Genomic DNA, 22,644 nt, shown 5'->3' on the forward strand with positions numbered 1-22,644 from the left:
ACTAGTAAACATAAATAAATAAATACAGCAAAGTATATGCACAATCAAAATTACTAATTCATTTCAATTCAATAAACAATTTAATACACAATACATATTACATGAAAGGGCCTGTGAATAAGTACCAGAGGACAAAGATAAAGACACGATATTTGCTCTAACAGTATATATTGTCTTTCAGGAGAGACGCTTTGGATTTTAAGACAATGTGATACGTACTGCTAAAAAAGAGACCTCAGGAAAAACAATTAGCTCAATTTAGCCATTTTCAAAATATCATGTTGAAAAATATATAACATATATAATTTCTATTTGCCAATTAATAAAATTAAACAGCACTTATCCCTATGCAAGGCCCACCCCAGGCACCCTGTGCACACATTAAGGTTGGATGTTAAGAATGGAATTCCTAGGTAAAGGGTACGAGCAAGCAGGTTCAGATTGAACAAAAGCAAGAAGACAAAATAGTTCCGTGCTGTTCTAGGGTAAAGTGAGCTGAGGATGGAGACATGGGCGGGATCTGGGTCATGGAAGGCCTTGTGTGCCACTCTAAGGAGCTTAGACTTAATCCTAGCTAGGCTATATGCGGCCCACCCCTTCACTGCACCTTGTCAGACTTCACCAAGTGCTCATGCTGAACCCAGCAGCAGCACTTGCAGAGCCACTACCAAATCCATCAGAGCTGGTACACGAGATAAAACCAATTTTCTCATCCCCGATGTATATGAAAGGACACCACTAGAGGGTTTTCCATGAGGGAGTATAGTATAATCAGACCACAGAGGTAGAGGATGGACTTGAGAGGATTTAAGGACAGGGTGAAGTGGATTCACTAAAAAGAAATTACAGTCAAATTAGTTGAGGGAGGAGCACCCAAACCTAAGCAGCAGTAGTTGACATAGAAAGAGGAGGGATGGATTCAAGAAACATTTAGGAGGCAGAGGAGTTGAGATTTGGTGGCTCATGCAACGTAGATAACAAGGAAAGGAAGGAATGAAGGATGCCCTCCAAGTTTCTGCTTCAGGAGCTGCGTGGATTATGACACCAAAGATCTGGTACAATACACATGAAGAAGGCAAACTGCAGGTAGGACATGGGAGCAGAAAGAGATAAGAAATCAGTTGTGGACATGCTGCCTTTGAGATGTCTATGGGATAGTGGAGCTGCAGACATTAACCAGACTTTTGATTATATCAAAAACACAGAAGGGCAATGAAGGCTAGAGTAAAGGAATTAGAAATTATCAGCATATGGTTGTAGTTAGGAAGAAAAGGAGAAAAAAACAATATCATGATGAGATCACGTTGGAAGCCTGACAACTATTCATGCAGCCCTGTACAGAAACAAGGGAGTACACAGTCTCAGCTCTTACTAGTTTATCTTCATATCCCTGACTTGGGCTTTGCCCTCAAAGAGTTTTTCATCCAATCAGGAAAATATGACTATGCAGATAAAGAAACGTAGGGTAGTAACTTGCTGCTGTCCAGCGAATAATGCTAAGAATCCAAAAGATGCAAAGTTCAATTCTGCTTGAGGTGATAAAATAAACCTTTCAAAGTGGTTAGGATTTCAATGGGTAAAGAAGAGGGATAGGGCATTCTAGAAAGAGGGAATGCCAGGGCAAAGGGATGAAAGTGAAAAGGGCTAGGCACACTCAGGCAAAGACAGAGTGGCTACCAGCTATGGGAAGGGAACTAATCTTGATGCCCGCCTACCAAGAGCCACTTATTTCATATTATCCCTATGTTATCCTTTAATCCTTACAACCACACTATGAGTTAGAGATCCTTATTTCCACTAAACTGAGGCTGAGAGGTACTAATTAATTTCCTTAATTCAACAGCACTAGCTGTGGTGCGGCTGTGATTTAAATCCAGTCTGGTATACACTATAGTGTCTTTCAAAAGCCTTTGGAGCCAGAAAGCATTTGGAGATGAGCTAAAAAAAGTAGTCCCGAGTCAATAATATCCAATGCTGCAGCAGAGAATTTACAAGTTAAGACACATTTACCTAGCCACTGGGACAGGGAGGTCATTGAGGACCTCCAATGGGACTGCACTAGTGATGTGCTGGGAGTGGAAGCCACGCTACCATGAGTTGGGGTAGTTAGTACTCATTCAAGAATTCGAGTGCTAGGAGAAAGAAGAAAAAGGAAAGATGGCAGCTGAGTGCTTGACTCTCATGAGCTCAGCCTCACGCTGTGGTTTGAACCCCCTGGGCTCCTCCCTAACTCCACACTTCTATCCTCACTCTCACCTCGGGCATGAGGCAGCCTTGCTAAGCTCCTTCTTCTGACACGGCCCAATTCGGCTTCGAAGCCTTTCCTGACCACTTATGTGCCCTTCTCTCCCCTAAGGAGCCTACTTCGTAGTCACCTATCACTTACTGCAAGGCACTTAATCATATACTTTGTGACAACAGCACTTCACTTAGTCTCCTTGCCCCAACAATAAACTCCTTTGAGTCAAATATCACCATGTTTCACTTTGACTATACTTCCCTAAATAACTGGCACACAAGTAGGCAGAAAATCCATATAAAAGCTAAGCAAGGAGTTAAATTAAACCAGAACTGGGGATAAGGTCAATTGTATGGCAGACCAATACAAATCCAAAAATTTCTCCCAAATTAAGAATTACTTAGGGATGGAGGATGGAGTCTCATGCCAGCCTCCCTCAGACTCCAGGAAGGATCAGAATCCTAGGTTCTCTGCCCTGCCCTGAGCCAGGTGGTTTATTTTAAAGTTCATCTCCTACATGTCACAAAAGTAATGATCTCTATTGAATTTCCTGTCATGAATAGAAATGAAGTTACAGCAATCTAATTGGAAAATTTGTATACTGCAAGCTGAGCCAGAAACTAATATTTGGTTCAAGTAGGAAAATATTAATGAAAATATGCACAAGAGAAAAAAAACTAAATGATCCAAGAGTTGACATCTGGTACTGCTGTGTCTGATTACAACCAGTAAGGCTTTTTTATTTTTCAATATCCTATTAGACAAATGAAAAATATGATAATCTTTGCTTTAAGTTTCTGGAAATTTTTATATTCCTTAAGACAGATGCAGTCCTTACAGGTTTAGACACACCAACAGATTAACCAGAAAGAGCTTAGCAGAGAATGCTATAAAAATGATTTGCACAGAATATCACACCTCAGCCTTCACGCTTCAGTGAAGAACCAGAGCTCCTTAAATCAATCTCTAATGGGAACTACATTTTCCATTATAAGTGGTCATAAGTGGTCATTCATTTAATGTTGACTTTCCCTCACATCAATGCACTCTAGACTCATCCAAACGCTGATTTCTAAGAGTCTCCCTCCCACATTTATGGTGTATTGCAGACAAAAAGAACTTCATGAGGGAGCACAAGATGAATCTTCCATCTAAATATATACATATGTTTTTTGCAATCTTAAATCAGGATAGTCAATTTAAACTTAAATTCAGTTTATTATTCAAATAAAAATAGCACTACAAAATCCTTACCTCAAAAGAGCTGTGATGAAGACAAAGTATTTTTTGTATTATCAGCAAAATGTTCCTTATTTGTACACACAGCACCGTTTAAAAGAACAGAACCAGCAGAGACCCCTTAACTACATCAAACTGACTCATACAGCTGTGGGTCACACAGCTGGAGGTCTTCAATGACCTCCCTGTCCCAGTGGCTAGGTAAATGTGTCTTAACTTGCAAATTCTGTGCTGTGGCATTCGATGTTATTGACTCTGGACTACTTTTTCTAGCTCATTTCCAAATGTTTTCTGGCTCCAAAGGTTACTGAAAGACACTGGAGTGTATACCAGACTGGATTTAAATCACAGCCTCACCACAGCTAGTGCTGTTGAATTAAGGAAATTAATTAGTACCTCTCAGCCGCTCAGCTATGGGTCACACAGCTGTGAACACACGCAGCAAAGCATGGCTTTTTGGATTCACAACCAAAACACTGCAGCTGCTTGAATATGCAAATATAACAAGTCAGGACTAGGAAAACGGCAGTATATCCGTAAGGACCATCAGCTGTTTTCTCAACAACATGTTTCTTAATACACAAATGAAATGATGACAGACGTACACATTGAGGCTTGGTCACACTGTGTTTGGTCACATAAGGAACAGACCAAAATGGGCCTTTCTATGCAGACATTTCCTCCTAGAAAATAGTTACATTTATACCAAAATATGACAGGTGTTCTGTCTCTCAAAGCCACACTGTCATCTAAACAAAGCAAAATTATTCAAATTTCAATGTTAAACAAGGTCAGAAATTTGAACACTCCCTTTAACAAAAGAGAAACCTGGGAAGGACACAGAACCAGATACAAATGTGTGCCACAAACTTACAAGGGTACCCGGGTGCAGTGGCTCACACCTATAATCCCAGCACTGTGGGAGGCCGAGGCAGGTGGATGGCTTGAGGTCAGGAGTTTGAGACCAGCCTGGCCAAATAGTGAAATTTGATCTCTACTAAAAACACAAAAAGTAGCCATGTGTGGTGGCACATGCTTGTAGTCCCAGCTACGCAGGTGGCTGAGGCATAGGATCGCCTGAATCCGAGAGGTGGAGGTTGCAATGAGCCTAAATTATGCCACTACACTCCAGTCTGGGCATCAGAGCGAGATTCTGTCTCAAAACAACAACTTAAAAGGGGAGCAATCAGGTGACAATACCCGAATAAAGAAATGCATGTTACAAAAACAAAGCAACAACAACAAAAAACAAAACTGAATGGCAACAAAGAACTAAAAAGTTATTCCTGAAGCAAGGTGACGATCAAGGATGGGCCCCAGATCTGCCACTTGGGAAAGGGGATGACGTCTTTGGAGGGCAAAATGAATGGAGAACTCATCAACTCCTATTCTACTATTCTCTGCCTAGGGTGCTAAAATTTGACCTGAGAAAAATTAAACAAATGTGAGTTTCAGTGCTCTTTTACCTAAGGTGAGTCAAGAGATGCCATCAAATCCCCTACATACTCTAAATGAAGACCCATCTCTGGGCTAGATAGATCATTTTATAAGTTCTTTCTCAGATAAGAACATGCAAATGAGATTTCTAAAAAGTCACTGGCAGGGTGAGGAACTGTAGAAGATGTGGGAAATGCCAGAGACCTGAAAACAGGCAAATGCATTTTAATTTAGAAAGGGGAATTATGCAAACTATACACTGAAGCATATCAATACATAGATTCCCAGGGAAATTTTAGAAATGATCATTTAAGGCAGTTTGGTAAGAAATTGGAGGAGGGAGCAGTAGACCTGAGATCTAGAATAATCCCAGAAAGCCAATGATTCAGCAGGACAAGTGGATCCCTTTTGGAAACATCTAGCAGGGACCAAGTACTCTGCTGCAGACACAAAGATGAAGACAGGATTCATCAGCCAGGAAGCTCAGGAAGACCGGGCAACTACAACTCATCAACTGGTAACATGAGATATGGTGAGTACTCTGATACTAGTGGTCACAAAGAACCACAGATCACAGAGCATTGAGCAACTTACTCTGCCTCAAAAGGAAGGAGTGTCCCAGCAATGTCACAGGTGATGCCAGTGCTGGGCTGGGAAGGAGGTGCAAGAGTTTCCCAGACAGTGAATGCAGAAGAGGTCAGGTTCATCAGGCAGAATGAGGATGTGCAAGCCACCGGCAGGAATGCGTGGTGTTTGGGTAATCCTAAATGATCTGGTATGGTTGGAGTGAGACAGAGGACATTCAGGGAATGCTGGCTTAGTCAACTCACACTGACCTAATTTCCCCACTGATATAGCTATTCTTCTGGTGGATCAGGAAAATGAGGAAAACACATGTAACTGCACTTAAGAGGCATTTGATAAATTTCTCTTGTCTGCTAGGGATAAGATGGAGAAATGTGGGTTGGATGTGTAGGTGGATATTTATATGATTAGATGAATAAAGGAAATCATTGAATCACTGTACCAAAAGGTATATGTTGACTGACCAACCTTAGTTGCTCTGAGAGCTGAAATCCATTCTGAACCTGGAGGGAGAACGTTAATAGCTTAATGCACTATTTTTTCTTATGCCCTGTCCTCATAAGTACATTTCCCAGACTTGAACAAAAATATAGAGGCCTCCCTTATCAGATATTTGGAAGGGTTAAGTACTTAATAATATCCTGGATAACAGCATTAGGATTCAAAAAGCCCTCAGCTATCTATAGAAAGAAGTCAATTATTGAGGTAGAAATTTACCCCATATGTATCTCAGGTTCTACTGGTGAGATACTAAGAAATGAGAGAGGTACAGTTTAGTGTTAGCACAAGTGAATATGATTTGTGGTTTTAGATGACAGTAAGATTTATATACAGAACTACAGTTGGGTAATTCCACTGTGCATTTTCCTCCCCCCTCCCGTCAAAAAACGACTAGTGCTATCAACCCAGGACAAAAAGGTTATAATAGTCTGTCACACACTTTTTGAGGATTAGACTACATCAGGATTATTGCATTTAGCTAGGATCTCACATTATAGGGAAATTAGAATAACCAGGATGGTTAAATGGCATAAAATAGATTTTAGGAATATTAGTCAAAGGAGTTGGTCAGAAGAGAAGACTTGGATCAAATGACAGCTGTTTTCAAACATCTGAAGGATCTTTATCCAATAGAAAATCTAGACTTGATAGACAGATCTTCAAGGTGCATACCTAGAATTAGACATTAGATATGGAGGGAGAGAGGTCTGTGGTCAGTATAAGGAGGAACTGTCTGAGAGACAGATGCAAACAACTGCCTGCAGATGGAATGGCTTTCTTATCTTCAAGAGTGACAGAGCACATACTAAGCAAGAGCTTCATGCAACTACTATAGAGGCACAGTTCTCAGCCTTATCAAATTCAACACCTCATTTAAATAAATATGTAAGCATTTTATTATACACCCTTCATAATATTGAGATGAAATTCATAGCTCATGTAACCTACTTACAAACTTAATTTTATAAAATCATCATGATGCCCCAAAGGAAAGTAATTGATCAAGGGTATTTCAATATGTAAATTTTCAGACACCAGTTCATTAGAAGACATAATATAGACTCATACTGCTCCTACAGAAGAAGATATGAAATTCACAAGTATAAGGGTCAATTCTTCATTTTCTTGGGCTGTCTCACTCATTGCAGGGCATATGGCACCTCTGTTTGTCCCAAACTAAATGCCAGTAGCGCCCTTCCCATAACCATGCCAACCAAAATGCCCCAGGAAAGAGCACCAAAACCAATGAGAAACACTATTTAGAGGAAAATCAAGCCCCATAGGTACACTAGTATTTTAAATTAGTTTTCAAATTAAATGTTTTTAATTGCAAAAATTCCTTTAAAACTGAGATTTTATAAACTTTGCGTACCTGAGAAGTTTTCCGTTTTCCATATGCTCTGTGCTTCATCTGAATAACACTTACCCCATGCTATTAAGGCAGAAGGGTACCTTTTTCTTTTCTTTTTTAAAATTTTTTGAGATGGAGTCTCACTTTGTCACCCAGACTGGAGTGCAGTGGCGTGGTCTCAGCTCACTGCAACCTCTGTCTCCTGGGTTCAAGTGATTCTCCTGCCTCAGCCTCCCAAGTAGCTGTGATTACAGGCACCTGCCACTATGCCCAGCTAATTGTTGTATTTTTAGTAAAGATGCGGTTCCACCGTGTGGGCCAGGCTGGTCTCGAACTCCTGACCTCAGGTGATCTGCCCACCTCGGCCTCCCAAAGTGCTGGGATTACAAGCGTGAGCCATCCTGCCTGTCCAAAGGGTACCTTTAAATCAAGATAGGCCTGGTTAAAATCCAGACTCCATCACCTACAAGGTATGTAGCCTTGGCTAAGCTACCTAATTTCTCTAACCTTCAGTTTCTTTATCTGCAAAAGTGCTGTTACAGAGACTCGATATGGAAAAAAGGATTCATTAGAGTCTGGTGTCCCATAAAACAAAATTCTATCCATTGAGATTTCTATATATCCAAATATCCAAGTGTTCATGAAATACCATTTTCAATACCACCTAAAGAACTACATTCAAATCCGCCCCAAATAGTAAACTAACAAGCCAGGCAGATCTAGTGAATACAAACATGACAGGAAACAGTGAAATATTTATTGAACATTAACCATATGCACCGATTTTTTTGTTCAATACTGTTATACACACAGTACACACACAATTTGGTTTAATCTTTATGACTGCATGAGGAAGTTAATCCCAATTCTTTTCAGATAGAGTCTGAACTTTAGAACAATTAAAGAATGTATTCGAGGTCAAATAGCCCTAAGAGTTACAGCCAGAAAGATCAGCTCTGTCTGACCCCAAAGAAGCAACCACTAATAATGGCCTGTAAGGGTGGGCTGTTACTACACGTAATTTTCACATCGATGCCTGGTTCTTCCTGGATTTAACCATAGTTAAAAAGAACAAGAGCGCGGACCGGACACGGTGGCTCATGCCTGTAATCCCAGCACTTTGGGAGCCGAGTCGGGTGGATCACCTGAGGTCAGGAGTTTGAGACCAGCCTGGCTAATATGGTGAAACCCCATCTCTACTAAAAATACAAAAATTAGCCAGGTGTGATGGCACACGCCTGTTATCTCAGCTACTCCAGAGGTTGAGGCGGGAGAATCGCTTGAACCCGGGAGGCAGAGGATGCAGTAAGCCAAGATCGTGCCACTGCACTCCAGCCCAGGCAACAGAGCAAGGCTCCATCTCTACCAAACATTTTTAATATCTTGAATGCATTCTCTCATTAATACTTACAAAGTATAAGAAGTCAGTTTTGAAGTTTTCTACCTGCACACAAAGATTAGAAGGGCCAAATTTGCATTGCCATACAGAAAGTTACTGGAGGTAATGAAAACAGAACAATCTATCTGTTGATCTCATCTGCTAGTCATAAGAGACATCCTCTTTCTCACCATCAATCGCTACTGGGTACCTATGACATGCTTCTGATTACCTGTCACAAAAGATGGGAAAAATACGACTCCTGCCTCACCCATAGAAGTTCACTTCAGATCATCTCTAAGACAAATCTAAAGATATTAGGCTCCAAATAGCATCAATAAACAGGAGACATTCAAAGAAAAGTTTGCTTTGAATTACTCCTGGAATTCATTTTAATACTACCAGACAGATTCATTCCTAAAATCACAGTCTCTGGCCCGTTTGATTGTTTTTGCAGACATATTCTAGCTTCGGTCCAAAGGAAATAAGCTGCAAACTCTTCTGGAGTTTCCCTGCTGGTACAGAACTCAATCTTGTTCCCCAAATCCTTGCAGAGAATATGTGCCAATGTGAATCACTGTGCCAGTGCCCTGTACACACAGCAAATGCCATCACCAATGCATGTGTCCTGCTCTTACACTGTGCCCTAATGCCTTCAATTTCAGGAGGGGAAAAAAAAATGTGAGCAGTAGTTACCACTACCACTATTACTACTTATTATTATTTGGTGGGGGCTATTTGGTGGATCTGAATTAAGAGTTAACTGACAAACCCAACAAAATTTGATAGATGAAAGATGTTAAAAGATAAATGGAATGCCTTTCTAAAAAATATACAGTATATGGGTAGCTGATACTACTTTCCAAGAATTAAATTTGAGTGTCTTTTGAGACTTTATCAATGAGAGACAATCTAGCAGTTAAACTGCCATTTCACTAAAGAAAAGGCCATGTACTTCTTTGCTTTCTGTGGATGAGATCTGCAATCGAATGCATTTTTAAAATATAATACATTCATATCTATAAAAATGCAAAATAAAAACTGAATTATCATTCTTTTTAATGTGCTTTCAGTATATCTACATGGAGAGTATGAGTGGCAATAAACAACTTATGCTTACTCCTAAATAGTGCCTCGTAAATATATTTATGAGCAATTTTCTTCAATTCAGTAAGCACTTAAAACCCGTTTTATGCCTACAACTGTACTATTTATCTAAAGCCTGTAACTATAAAAAGGACCCAATGTACTCTAAAGAAACTTCAATTTTTGAAAAGGGAGATAAGATTTACACCAAATAATCAGAAAACAGGGGCATGAAAAAGTTATGCCAACTGAAAAGTACGACACACAGAGGAAGTGCTAATGGGAAGTAAGAAAACAGCTGGGTCACACGGGCCAGTCCTGGTAGGGAAAGCATTAAAAGTGGGACATCTCCCAAAACCACAATTCAGAGTTAGATTTCAAAAGTGCCGCACAATCAACAATCAAATCTGTAAACCAGAAACGGTGTTTTCCCCATGAAAAGGTTCTCTATCAGAGCACACTCAAGACAACAGCAATTCCATCAGATTCTGCCTCAGATGTCTTGAGTAACAATGGAGAGAGGCACATAATATTGTGGTTAGCAAAATATGGAATGTGGGAAATACACAAACATGGGTTTGGAAACAAGACACAACAAAAAGTGCCCAAGGCTCAGGGAATAGGCCCAATGTGAAAGTAACTTTGCACAGAGAAATACAAGGACCTCTTCTTGGAAAAAAAAAATTACTTGTACAATATTCAACTATAAATTTCTAGCAGACTGGGTTAAGAAATCAAGTTTATGGTTTACATTCTTTTTTTTCTTAAGGTTTATTGAGTTGCTTGTTATAAAACTTGTAGAATTCAAAACAATAATGGCTCTTTTTGTAGAATGGATTGTTATTTCTAATTACGCACTCCTTCCCTTGCTGTAAGATAATTATACATCCACACCCTTTGCTGTGCACTTCTGTGATGCTTTGCACTAGTACACAGAATATACAACCCATCTGCTTGTTCATGTCACTTGTTTTGTCCAATAGACTGTGAGGATGAAAAGTCATACTTATATTGACTTGAAGCACTAAGAGACCTGGCAAGTTTCCGCTCCCAGTATGCTAGTTTCCCTACCTGTATGCTACAGGTAGCTGCTTTTCCCTCTTCAGCTTGGGTCCCAGGATGAAGACATGTGGAACAGAACCAAACCTGTACCTCAGCTTTGGCATCTGACTTAGCCTTTGCCAAGGCCAGCCTGCAGAACCCAACCAGGAGCAGCTAAACCACAGTCAACCTGCAAATCCATAAAAGTGAAATAAATACATATTTGTGGATATAAGCCACTGTGGTTTGGAGACAATTACATGACATTATCAAAACAAAAAAACCAATACACCCTTAGAACCATCCTGATCCACAAATCACTTAGTGGAGTTTTACCAGGAAGATCAAAACCACATAGTACATGTTATTATTTATATGAATAACTCTACCATGGCCTGAGATACCATAGCCCAGAGGCAAATTGGGCCTGAGATAACAAAGCCCACAATTGACACAAACAGTAGAGGAGGCTTCCTTTTCTTCCAGTTGACATTTACTCACAACCAATTTGCATGGCTATGGGGTTTTAGCTGAGAAGGGACAAGATATTGTGCATTGTCTTAGTATATTTATATATATTTATATAAGTTGATATTACTTACTGTTATGGGTTGAATTATAGCATTGCAAAAAAAATATGTTGAAGTTATAATCCTCAGTACTCCAGAGTGTGATCTTATTTGGAAAGAGGGTCACTGCAGATACAGTTAGCTAAGATGAAATCATACTGGAGTGTGTGGTACCCTAATCCAATATGACTGGAATCATTTATAAGAAGATGGCCACATAGTGACAGAGATACACAGGGAGAATGCCATGTAGACACAAGCCACACTTGGAGCTATACAGCTGCAAGCTAAGGAACTCCAAGGTCCAGCAAACCACCACAAGTTAGGAAGAGGCAAGAAAGGATTTTTCTACAGGTTTCAGGGGGAACATGGCCCTGCTGACACCTTGATTTTGAACATCTAGCTTCCAGAAAGTGAGAAAATAAATTTTTAAGGCCACCCAGCTTCTGGTACTTCGTCATGGCAGTCCTAAGAAGCTAATATGCTGATTTTAAATTACCTTTATACATTATCACTGTTCCAGTAGAATACTGCTCCAAAAACTTTATTACTTTCCCAACATATCCATTCTGTCACATTCTCTTACAATTTAAAGGAAATGTAGGCATGCCATTAAGAAAATTGGTAAACATTGTTTACCAACTGTCTCCTGGGCTCAAATGCTAACTTGGTGAGCTTACTGTTCATCCAGGTAACATCTGGGCCCAGGAGACAATTTAAGCAAGCACAGCTTATCTGGATAGGTGCACTAAGAACTGACTTAATTATCAAAGAATTATTTTATCCTACAAGAGGTTTTGAAATATTCTGAGGATACAGCATCACCGTCTATCATGACACTCCTGTCACACCTTCTATAGCAATTTTAGACTGACAAACTCATACTGCTAAGTTTCTCAGTGCACATTTATGCTACCTTGTGTCATTTTATTTCTTTTTTGAGATGGCATCTCGCTCTGTCACCCAAGCGAGTGCAGTGGTGCTATCTCAGCTCACTGCAGCCTCTGCCTCCCTGGTTCAAGCGATTCTCCTACCTCACTCTCTCAACCTCCCAGTAGCTGGGATTATAAGTGCGTGCCCCCACACCTGTCTAATTTTTTTATTTTTAGTAGAGAGAGGGTTTCAGCATGTTGGCCAGGCTGGTCTTGAACTCTTGACCTCAAGTGATCTACTTGCTTTGGCTTCCCAAAGTGCTGAGAGTACAGGCGTGAGCCACTGCAACTGGTCCCTTGTGTCATTTTCTAATTATTGTTCCTTATGCCCAAATTCCTTCCAATCAGACTGTAAACTTTCTAAAGGCAAGGAATGTGTCTTATGCTGTCTATCCATGCAGAGTTATGCACACCACACATCACAACTCTTAGTTTAGGCTGGACATAGAATTTATGTTTAATAAGTTGATTTTTGACTTGTAATGGCTAAATGATGGTTATGAAATGGTGACATCTTGCCTTTTATTTAGATTAGTGGTCTCCACCTTTTATTTTACATCAGTAAAAGTATCTGAGCATGAAACTCTAATTATTTTTACTTATAAAAACATGTCTTCTGTACTAATAATTAAAAAGGACATAACTAAAATAGAAGTCATGAAAAGATAATATAGACATTCTAACAATTTCTTTCTATACCTTCATGTGGTGCATGAACTTCACTTTAGAAACCACCCGTCTAGACTATGAGAGCAGATATGTGACAACATTTCCTGGGATTTGGTCCTTCCCAGGAATGCAAGATCTATACAATTCTAACACATTTATAAATTTAATAATTTTCTGACAGATTCATAAAATTGTCTAGATCAAATAAACAATATTTTAAAGTTTATAGGATTGTCTTTGCAACTAGGATTAATCTGTATATTATACTATTAGCCCCCTATTATAAATGCATTTGCTAACTGTGGTGTTCTCTGCAATTTAACCCACTTTTAGATGTTACAAATGAAAATCTATTATCAGGCCTTCAGGCAAAAATCTATAAGACTGAGAACCCAAATGATATAACATTCTGATCTTGAAAACAAGGAAAATAGAAGGATGAGCAAAGGGGATGATAAAACAGACAACTCACAAATTATCTCTAAGACTGTCATCAACACAACAACACCGTTTTCCTGTGTTCTGCGTGCACGTGGATAATGCTGTGCCAGAAAGTAAAAGGTCACTGAATAATATAAAACCCAACTTCTAAAAGCTTCCTGTAAGAACGGGCTAGGCGCGATGGTTCACACCTGTAATCCCAGAACTTTGGGAGGCTGAGGAGGGCAGATCATTTGAGGTCAAGAGTTCAAGACCAGCCTGACCAACATGGTAAAACCCTGTCTCTACTAAAAATACAAAAGAAATTAGCTGGGCAGGGTGGCACATGCCTGTAGTCCCAGCTACTCTGAAGGTTGAGGCAGGAGAATTGCTTGAACCTGGGAGGCAAAGGTTGCAGTGAGCTGAGATTGTGCCACTGCATTCCATCCTGGGTGACAGAGCAAGACTCTGTCTTAAAAGAAAAAAGAAAAGAACAGCTAAGCAATAACCTAAGCCAATATTTAGTTCATTTGTGGTACAAATGCTTAAGTGCCAAAAGAACTGAACTCAGCATACAATAGATGGGTTGGAAAGCATTCATGGAAATAAATATAAACCTGGTGCGGAAGGCTGATTTTAAAGGAAGAAATGTGGAGGGAAATTCCAGCTAGGAAGGACAGCAAAGGCTGGAGGGCAGGAATTAGTTTCCTGTATGTGTGGGATTACTGAGGATTCTGACCCCAGTGAAGTGCCAAGTTCACACAGGGGAAGACTGGGCGAGAAGGCTGAGTGCAGGAAATGTAGAGAGGACACAGTGCCATCATCACCTGAGCTGCATGCTTCGGATTAAACTTCCAGGAGAAAGCCACCACTCTTAAGTCATTTTACTTGGTCTACTTATTCTTGAAGAAACAAACTTGGGGCTGATCTATACATAAAGTAAGAGAGCAAATGCAAGAAAATACCAAGCAGATGATGTGTGGGTGAAGATTTTGAGGAAGTGAAATATTAGTAGCTTTAAAAGGAGGAAGAGAAAGTAAAATATATCAAAATGAATATGCATTTGCTTTCAAAAAGTCAAAATTATAAGAATTGTATGATACATTAATTGCAATAATGTTCAGTAATTATCATTGTAATACATATGGATGTGAAAAAGGAAAATATAAATCTCCTATGATCCCATCAGGGAGAAAAAAGTAAGTTTGTCACTTTCCTTTTCTATGCAAATGCATCTTAAAATGAAATTAGAATTTTTTGCATATGCTGTTTATATTTAACTCAGTTATTATAAACATCGCCCATGTCATTAAATATTGTTCAAAATCATTATTTTAATGGCTAAGTATCTTATCATATACATTTACCATTACTTAAAAAAATGACTCTACTGTTGGATTTTTCTCAAATTCTTACAATAACACCCTTGATAACAACTAATACTTATATAGTTGCTTACTCTGTGTTAGGCAGGGTTCCAAGTACTTTACATAAATTAATTTACCTAATTCTCTGTACAATGTAGGAGGTAGATACTATTATTATCTTCCTGTGACAGATGAGAAAAATCAAAGTGTGGAGAAATTAACTTGCTAACTGCACATAGGTGGTAACTGGTGGAACAGGATTCCAAGCCAGATAACTGGCTCTGGCTTTCCTGTTTTAACCTTTCTACTATATCAGTAGCCTCTCACAGATCATGGGCTCATCACCGAACTGTAGCTTCATGTCTGACTCTTTCCTTAGGATATACTCAGAAGAGAATCACAAATGTAAAGGGAGTCTCCATTTAAGGTACAGCATCCTACCTTTCATGAGCTACAACACAACCTCACTCTTGCCAGCATTGTAACTGACTTTTAAAATCTAATAATCTACATTTCTTTGATGTGATGAAGTCTATATTATTTTCATGTCTTGGCCGTCTTAAGTTCCTGTTTTGTGAATATTCTATTCCTATTCCTTGTTATAAAGGTTTTCAAAGAGTTAAGATATGGAAAATAGAAATTATTTTGGAAGTCTCAGTGATTCAAAATATCAAAGAGTATTGCTAACCAGTTGTTTCAGCGGGACCCTATAGACAGGTAGTACCCTGGAGGAAATCACTAGAAATGAGGGGTGAGGGCTCAGCTGTAGACACCTGCAACCACAGAACTGAGCAGACCTTCCCAACAGACCGATGAATAGCCTGAAATTGAGATTTATCCCATACTGCAGGGGTGACACTTATCCAATGGCTAGAATATTTATCACTGCTACTCAGAGCACTCTTACTTCATGATAGCAGCATGCCTGGGGAAACAAGTCAATAAATTCAATGTTTGCATAGCGAGGCCAGAGTCACAGAAGAAAAATGAAAGATCTTAAGGGATCTCAGGCCTATGGATTTATCTCACAAATTATTTCTATTCTACAAGGCATACCTGGTTAGTGATAAGAATAACCCACTGGTCAGAAATCCCACATGAATGGTGCTGAACAAACACTATTAAACTCTTGCTCTCTAAATCCTCTGTTAATCAGTCATCAAAAGCAAATTACCTCATACCAGGCACTTTGCAGTAAAAACCAAGCACTTAAGATATCCTCTGTTTACTTGGGTTGGAAATAAAAATATTTCATTCACATATTTAGGAGTCACTTCTTAGATTGGATCACTCTCTCCAGATGGCTCATGTCATTTATCAGAGTCAATGTTCAATCCTTTCAACATCTTAAGAGTACCCTTTTTGCCTGTCTGATCCCCAAACTTCAGTGACACCCTATGTGGAGGCTTTCGCCCTTTACGTACCAACTACAGAAGAAAACCAGAGTAGGAGGCGTAAAAGACACTCTCCCAGATGAGTGTCATAATAAATACCAGAGCTATTTTTAATGAGTGTTAAGACAATGTTTGAGAGAGAATTAGTAAAGCAAGCAAGGGCTGCTAAAAAAAATTGGTTTGGACATGTACAGTTGGCCCTCCACATCCATGGATTCTATATCCATGGAATCAACCAACCAATCAGATCACTTGAGATCAGGAGATCGAGACCAACCAGGCCAACATGGTGAAATCCCATCTCTACTAAAAATACAAAAATTAGCTTGGCATGGTGGTGCATGCCTGTAATCCCAGCTACTCAGGAGGCTGATGCAGGAGAATCGCTTGAACCTGGAAGCGAAGGTTGTAGTGAGCCAAGACTGCATCACTGCACTCCAGTCTGGGAGAGAGGGACTCTGTTTCAAAAAAAAAGAAAAAGAAAAAAATGAATGGTTGGATGGTTGTGTACTGAACATGTGCAGACTTTTTTTTTCCTTGTCATTACTCCCTAAACAGAGCAGTATAACAACTATCTACTTAGTATTCACATTGCCTTTGGGTATTATAAGTCATCTAAAGATGAGTTTAAATATACAGGAGGATGTGCATAAATTATATGCAAATACTGTATCATTTGATATCAGGAACCTGGGCATCCTTAGATTTTGGAACCCACCCCCTGGAACCAATCCCCTGAAGATACTGAGGGACAACTGATTTATACTGAGGTGGGGGATGGGTCGGGAGAGAAGAAGAATGATTAACAGCTTCAACATTGATTTTTTTGTTGTTTTGTTTTACCAATCTTACATGCTATCTAAAATCATAGTTCATTTTTACTGGAACATCAATTTTGCTAGTAGCAAAATACAGCTATCAGCTATAATATAGCTAATACAGAAAATTGTTCCTAGTATGGAAAATTATTCCTAGTATGGAAGCCTACTTGGGACACTAAATTACATGAGGTAGGCTCCATGAGTTTATAGAATCTCAACTAAGAAAGGCCCCTAGAGGTGACACCAGAAATTAGTGTGGCTTGCACATGAAAATTGAACAGCATGTTCCATGCAGAGGGAACAGCGTAGAGAAGAAAAGTCATACTCTATCCATGTGCAGAAAGTGGCAATTTGTTTTGTATTACTAAAATACAAATTTTTCACTTGGGGGTCCACAAACAAGGACCTGTAGGCTAATGGTGTCTATAGCGCATGATGACAACTTGAACTTTCCATCAGGTTTTTTAATGGGTCTATGAAATGGGTCAAGGGGACTTAGCTAAGAATAACTGTGGGTGAAACGCATGACAAGGAGGGACAGGGACAGGGGTGAATCTCTCAGGGTCCAAGAGACCAGGGTAAGATGTGCAGATTCCTTCCCGTGTATGATGGAAATCTTTTAGAGGGCCTAAAGGGGGGAGTTTGGAAGGACAGCTGGCTAGAATGTGGAGGGCTGAAAAGCAGAGCAAGGCAGAATGCAGACAACAGTCCATGGCATCTAAGGAGCCAAACAGAGGCAGTGGGAATGGAATAGAGTGAACCAGAGACAGGTTAGGAGAGAAAATGAGCAGCTTCCATGCTCATATTTGCTTATATATGCATAAAATGTCACTAGAAGATTCTCAACTAACACTGGTTACCTGCAGATTAGTGAAATGGGTGACTGGGAATGAGGATGAGAAGGAGTCTTTTCACTCTAGAGCCATTCATACCTTTTGAACCATGAAGATACTACCTATTCTAAAAATAATTTTTAAAAAAAGACATGAAGGTTATTGGAATGAGATGCCTCTATGTACAAACTTGCCCAAGTCCACCAAACCCCCCTTATGTTTTAAGTTGCACTTTTGAATTCAGATGATTTATATGGCAATGGCTACCAGACTGTACCAATGACTGACTCTTGAGAAAGGCCAATCTTTCTGCTTACCATAGTGATAAATGTAACAAGCTTAACTTACCATGTAGATGTAAATAATGAGTTACCTGGGTAAATTCAACCAACTTAACAATTAGTTGTCAAAACATCAGTATTAAGAATTAACTCAGGGAGCTCTTTTAAATTTCATGGTAAATAAATGAGGCTCAGAGAAGACCATGATTTATTAAAACAAGGATAAATCACATGAATCACTAATGTGAAGGTCAGATTGTTGATTCACTCTGGTGAATGTTATGCTAAGTTAGGCTAGATCTTTGGCTAAAAATGACTTTATTCTATTGAAACTCCTCTTCAACCTATATGACATTTAAGGTACTCCAAATATAATTGACTTAAACTGAATAGCTTTATTAACTTCAGATTAGTAATGAGTGAATATAAATGTAAGAATTTAAAAAAAAAGTTTTGTAAAACTATGTAACATTGTTTTCCATTTGGCTATCAAAGCTCAAATGTACTAAATTTGCAATTTTTGTTCAAAACATTTAATGTAACCAATTAAACTTGTTCATCAAAAACATACTGTGTCCAGAGATCAATTGTGCAATGTTTTCATTTATTTGGTTTTATGTTTTATAATCTGCCTTGTTCCACAAAGGATATGAGTCATCTTGAATATAATTCAATTAAATGCAAAAACATAATTAGATAAACATCAGAATCAAGAAAAACAAGACAGAACAGAAGGTCGAAACCAAAGGGAATGATAGAATATTGATATTAGGTTATAAATTTTTATATGATTATTAAAATTGAGTTGCAAATTGACTGTTCATTTCCTAGTTGCCAACCTAGAAAGGGAAATATAATCAATGATTTGATTCTCATTTGCATGATGAAGACACCACACACACACACACACACACACACACACACACACACACACACAGACATACAAATTGTTCAGGGCAAGTAAAGCTTTTCGTTGGCATTTAAAGTTAAATGGAATTTCTTGCAAGAGTCTTCAAACAGGAACCACAGAATGAACCATGATCATAAACACATTTGGAAGGTAACATAACAGCAAGTTTCCTCTGGCTATATTAATAAAATCCTTCAGTGTGAGCATACTGGGGGGTGTTAAGGATGCAAAACAAGGTACCAAAGTACAGCTTCTGACGGTTTTCTAGGCTCCTGGTCTAACAGCTAGTATTAGAAGGGAATAGGTTGACATCATGGCCTTTGTTCAGCCAAGCCCCCATAAACATCATTTCTGTCAATTGAGCTTCTGATCAAATTTAGCAACAGAAAATTCATATTCTCTGGCATGTGCAGAAACAAATGCATTTTGTATCACTGTTGAGGGGAGACCAGTACACAGCAATTACTCTTCATGTACTCCCTATGTCTGAAATTCAAGGTCATACAAATTTACTTCTATATATTATTTCCTGCAGCCAACAATTTTGATTCTAGCACATGTGAATTGAGTAGATCCTGTTGAATTGAAAGAAACAAAAAATTATGGCCTGGGATTTAAAATACAATCATAAATGGCATTTAGCAAGAAAGGAATAGAGGATTCTAAAATACAGCCTTTAGGAAGATAGAGGATATCCAGGTCTTGGATTGAATTCTGGTGGTGCTTGAGGAGGCGGAGTGCTGGGGGATCAGGAGGTAGGACCCAAAAGTGAATCATCCAATCCCAAAGGCACTGCGCATTTGGATGCCTGACACATACAAGAGAAAAATACCTCTTCAATTCTGAGATTAGAGCTCTTATTTGACTGTGATTCCAAGGCCTAAAGTAATAGCAGTTAAATTGAGCAGTTAAAGGCTCAACTTCTACTTGTAAAATGAACAGGTAAGTGCTTTCAAGTAACGAGGTAAAGAGAGCTTACTGTAACCAAAGGGGAAGGCTTTTTTGAAAAGCTTAAAGTGCTCAGGGAAGAGCCAGGTAAATTAATTGCTGAATACCCTGGGTTACAAATTTAAGAAGTATAAAATGTAATTATCTTTATTGCAGGAGGGAATTTTGGCTTTGTTTTAATAAATCATAACAAATTAATTTTTTTCATAAGTTCTCTCCCACTGTTGGTTCCTGCAGTCTTATTACCTTTTATAGGAAAAATGCTATTTCCTTATCCAGCAACATAAGTAGGTTGGAGAAGCAATAGTAATAAAGTATGGCCTACCATATTGCGTAAAAATAAGTCATTTGGGTAATATGAAGTGAAGATGGTAAAGATGCATTAAAATAGCAGAAAGAAAATCTGGGAGCTCTCCCAGATAATATTGTTAAGCAGAGATCGAAAAGAAGTTCACATTGACTCATGAAATGTATGTGATGGAGAAAAAAAATCAAAACAGAAAATATCATAGTGCAAAAATAAAGCAAATAAAGTGTGATGCAGTTAACCTTGATTTTTTTTCAAAATAATATAACATTTTAAAGCAGAAAAACACTGTATCTTCCAAACCGTCATTTCATAATCCCCTGGCTGTCAAATTTGGAAACTGCTATGTTTACATACTGAGGAAAAAAACAGTTTAAATTTTGTACCTATATCATATATTTTGAATCATTTAAGAATCACAGACCCTTCTAAATGTTTTATTTCTACTTTTGCCTGTAATAAAAGACATTATAATTAGATCAAACCGGAAAACCTCAACTCTAAAACAAGTTAATACATCACTTTTTAACCTAATCATTGTTTCCTCTGGGATAGCTTAGAATTTTCTTTAAAACACGACTTTTACTTTTTACATTGTGTTTGAGACCATAGTTGAAGTAGGCATGATTACCAATGAGACTGGAAATTTTGCAAGCTTAGACATGAAATGAACTTAAGCGTTGGGGAGAATTACCTCATAACCTTAATGACACATTACAGAAAGATAGCATATGGTCCTAAAAATGTCAGAATTCAAATATAAATGTTAAAATAACTGAGTTTGCCTATTTATACAAAGAAACAATTTTTGAAATCTAATTAAATATCACCATCCAGAGAACAAATACATAGTGATTCTAAATTGTGGTTTTTATATGAAAGCTTGAAACAGTTCATTCATTCAACAAATAACAAATGAGCACTTATTAAGCGTAAGATGAAGATTACGGGATTAAAAAAAAAAAAAAAAAGCAGAGGCAAGATTCTGTTCTCTTCGAGATTATACTGAGTCACTTCTCCAAATCTCTATACCTAGAGTGACTATAAAATTGGAGCTTACAGTGATGCATTTTTCAAAACTTTAAACCTTATTGCTGAATATAAAATAAAAAATGACAGCCTGGGAAGAGAGAATCTTGCCAAAAGCTCTGATGTATGAACTTTACACCTAAAGGGGAAAAAAAAGCAAGCATTCATACCTAACCAGTTTCTAAGAAATACAGAGCATATCACCGAGTAGGAAGTTAGGCTGAGCACAAGGCTGCCTCTGCTGGCTGATCCCGTACATCCTTCCCGCAGAATCTCAACTCCCGACACCTGTATCAAAGTTGCCACTCTTAAAACACATCCCTTCACGTAAGCAGGAGGCTCTTAAATAAGCAGTGCAACAATATCCCAGCTTCATCGATCTCCCGAATAATCTGACTTCTAGAAGGACCTTTTCTAAACTGGCTCTAACGTGTTGACGGTAAGGGTTTACACCACCGATTTTACATACCAACCAGCTAGCTCTGAAACACACACAAAAATCCACAGCGACTTCTACATGCCGCTAATATAACCCTTTGCCGTTCTACATGGTTTGGCTAGAAAGACGGGAAGAACGCATCTGCTAATCCAGCCGGAAAAACACAGTGACACATTTCCACCTGAGCTGCTAAAAATCCAACGGTCTTCTCCCCAAATAAGCCCCACGCCAACCTGTCCTCCCCACCCCCGCGCCGGCGCGCACCCCCGCAGGCCCCCAGGGAGTGGGCGGGGAAGGGTCAAGCTCTCCTTCGCCCCCGCTCGGCCTCCCAAGCTCACGCAGAGGTTTTCAGGTTCACAGGGGGCTGCGCCCAGCGCCATTAGCACACCTCCAAGCGCTCCACCAAGCCCCAGCGGGAGGCAAGTTTGGCCAGTCCTGGCCCCTGCTCGCGGCCTCTCCGGGGCAGCAGCATCAGCAGCGGGCGACGGCGAGGGCTGGGCCCCGCCTCACCACCTACCTACAGGGCGGGGGCGCCGGCTCCTGAGGTCCGGGAAATGCGGCTCGGGCGCGTGCATTTCTGGGAGCGGTGGCCTCCGCTGCTGGGCGCCGGGGAGCGCATCCTCTCGGCGGGTGGAAGGAGGGGTCGGGGGAGGACCGTACGCCGAGGAGGAGCCAGGGGAGGAGGCGGGAGCGGCGAGGCGCGCGCTCGGGGGCCTGGAGTCCCAATCGGGTGGGCGCAGCCGCCGCCGTCGGATGTCTTAGGCCTCTCCCCACGCGCGACGCCTCGCCACCCCCGCAGCTGCGCCCACCGTCAGGGCAGCGGCCGCCAAGGGCTCCCGGGCCCGGCCGAAGGCGGGGAGCGGCGGGC

The 22,644-nt window shown here is 39.7% G+C and overlaps 1 protein-coding gene across 5 annotated transcripts in view; it reads right to left on the reverse strand.

Moving 5' to 3' along the window:
• The window catches only part of NCOA7 (nuclear receptor coactivator 7), a 157,590-nt gene extending 135,173 nt beyond the window's left edge, over positions 1-22,417 (reverse strand). For 2 of the 5 annotated variants that reach the window (XM_017533335.2, XM_017533340.2), the window contains exon 1: positions 22,294-22,417. The gene's annotated coding sequence lies outside the window, so the exon portion shown is untranslated. Of the gene's footprint in view, positions 1-10,887; positions 10,907-22,164 lie in introns of those variants that run through there. The other 3 variants (XM_017533339.2, XM_017533337.2, XM_017533336.2) reach the window with 3 other exon arrangements.
• Between the last annotated feature and the right edge of the window lie 227 nt (positions 22,418-22,644).

The sequence above is a fragment of the Cebus imitator genome, unplaced genomic scaffold (genome assembly GCF_001604975.1).
Source record: "Cebus imitator isolate Cc_AM_T3 unplaced genomic scaffold, Cebus_imitator-1.0 Scaffold81, whole genome shotgun sequence".
NCBI lineage: Eukaryota > Metazoa > Chordata > Mammalia > Primates > Cebidae > Cebus > Cebus imitator.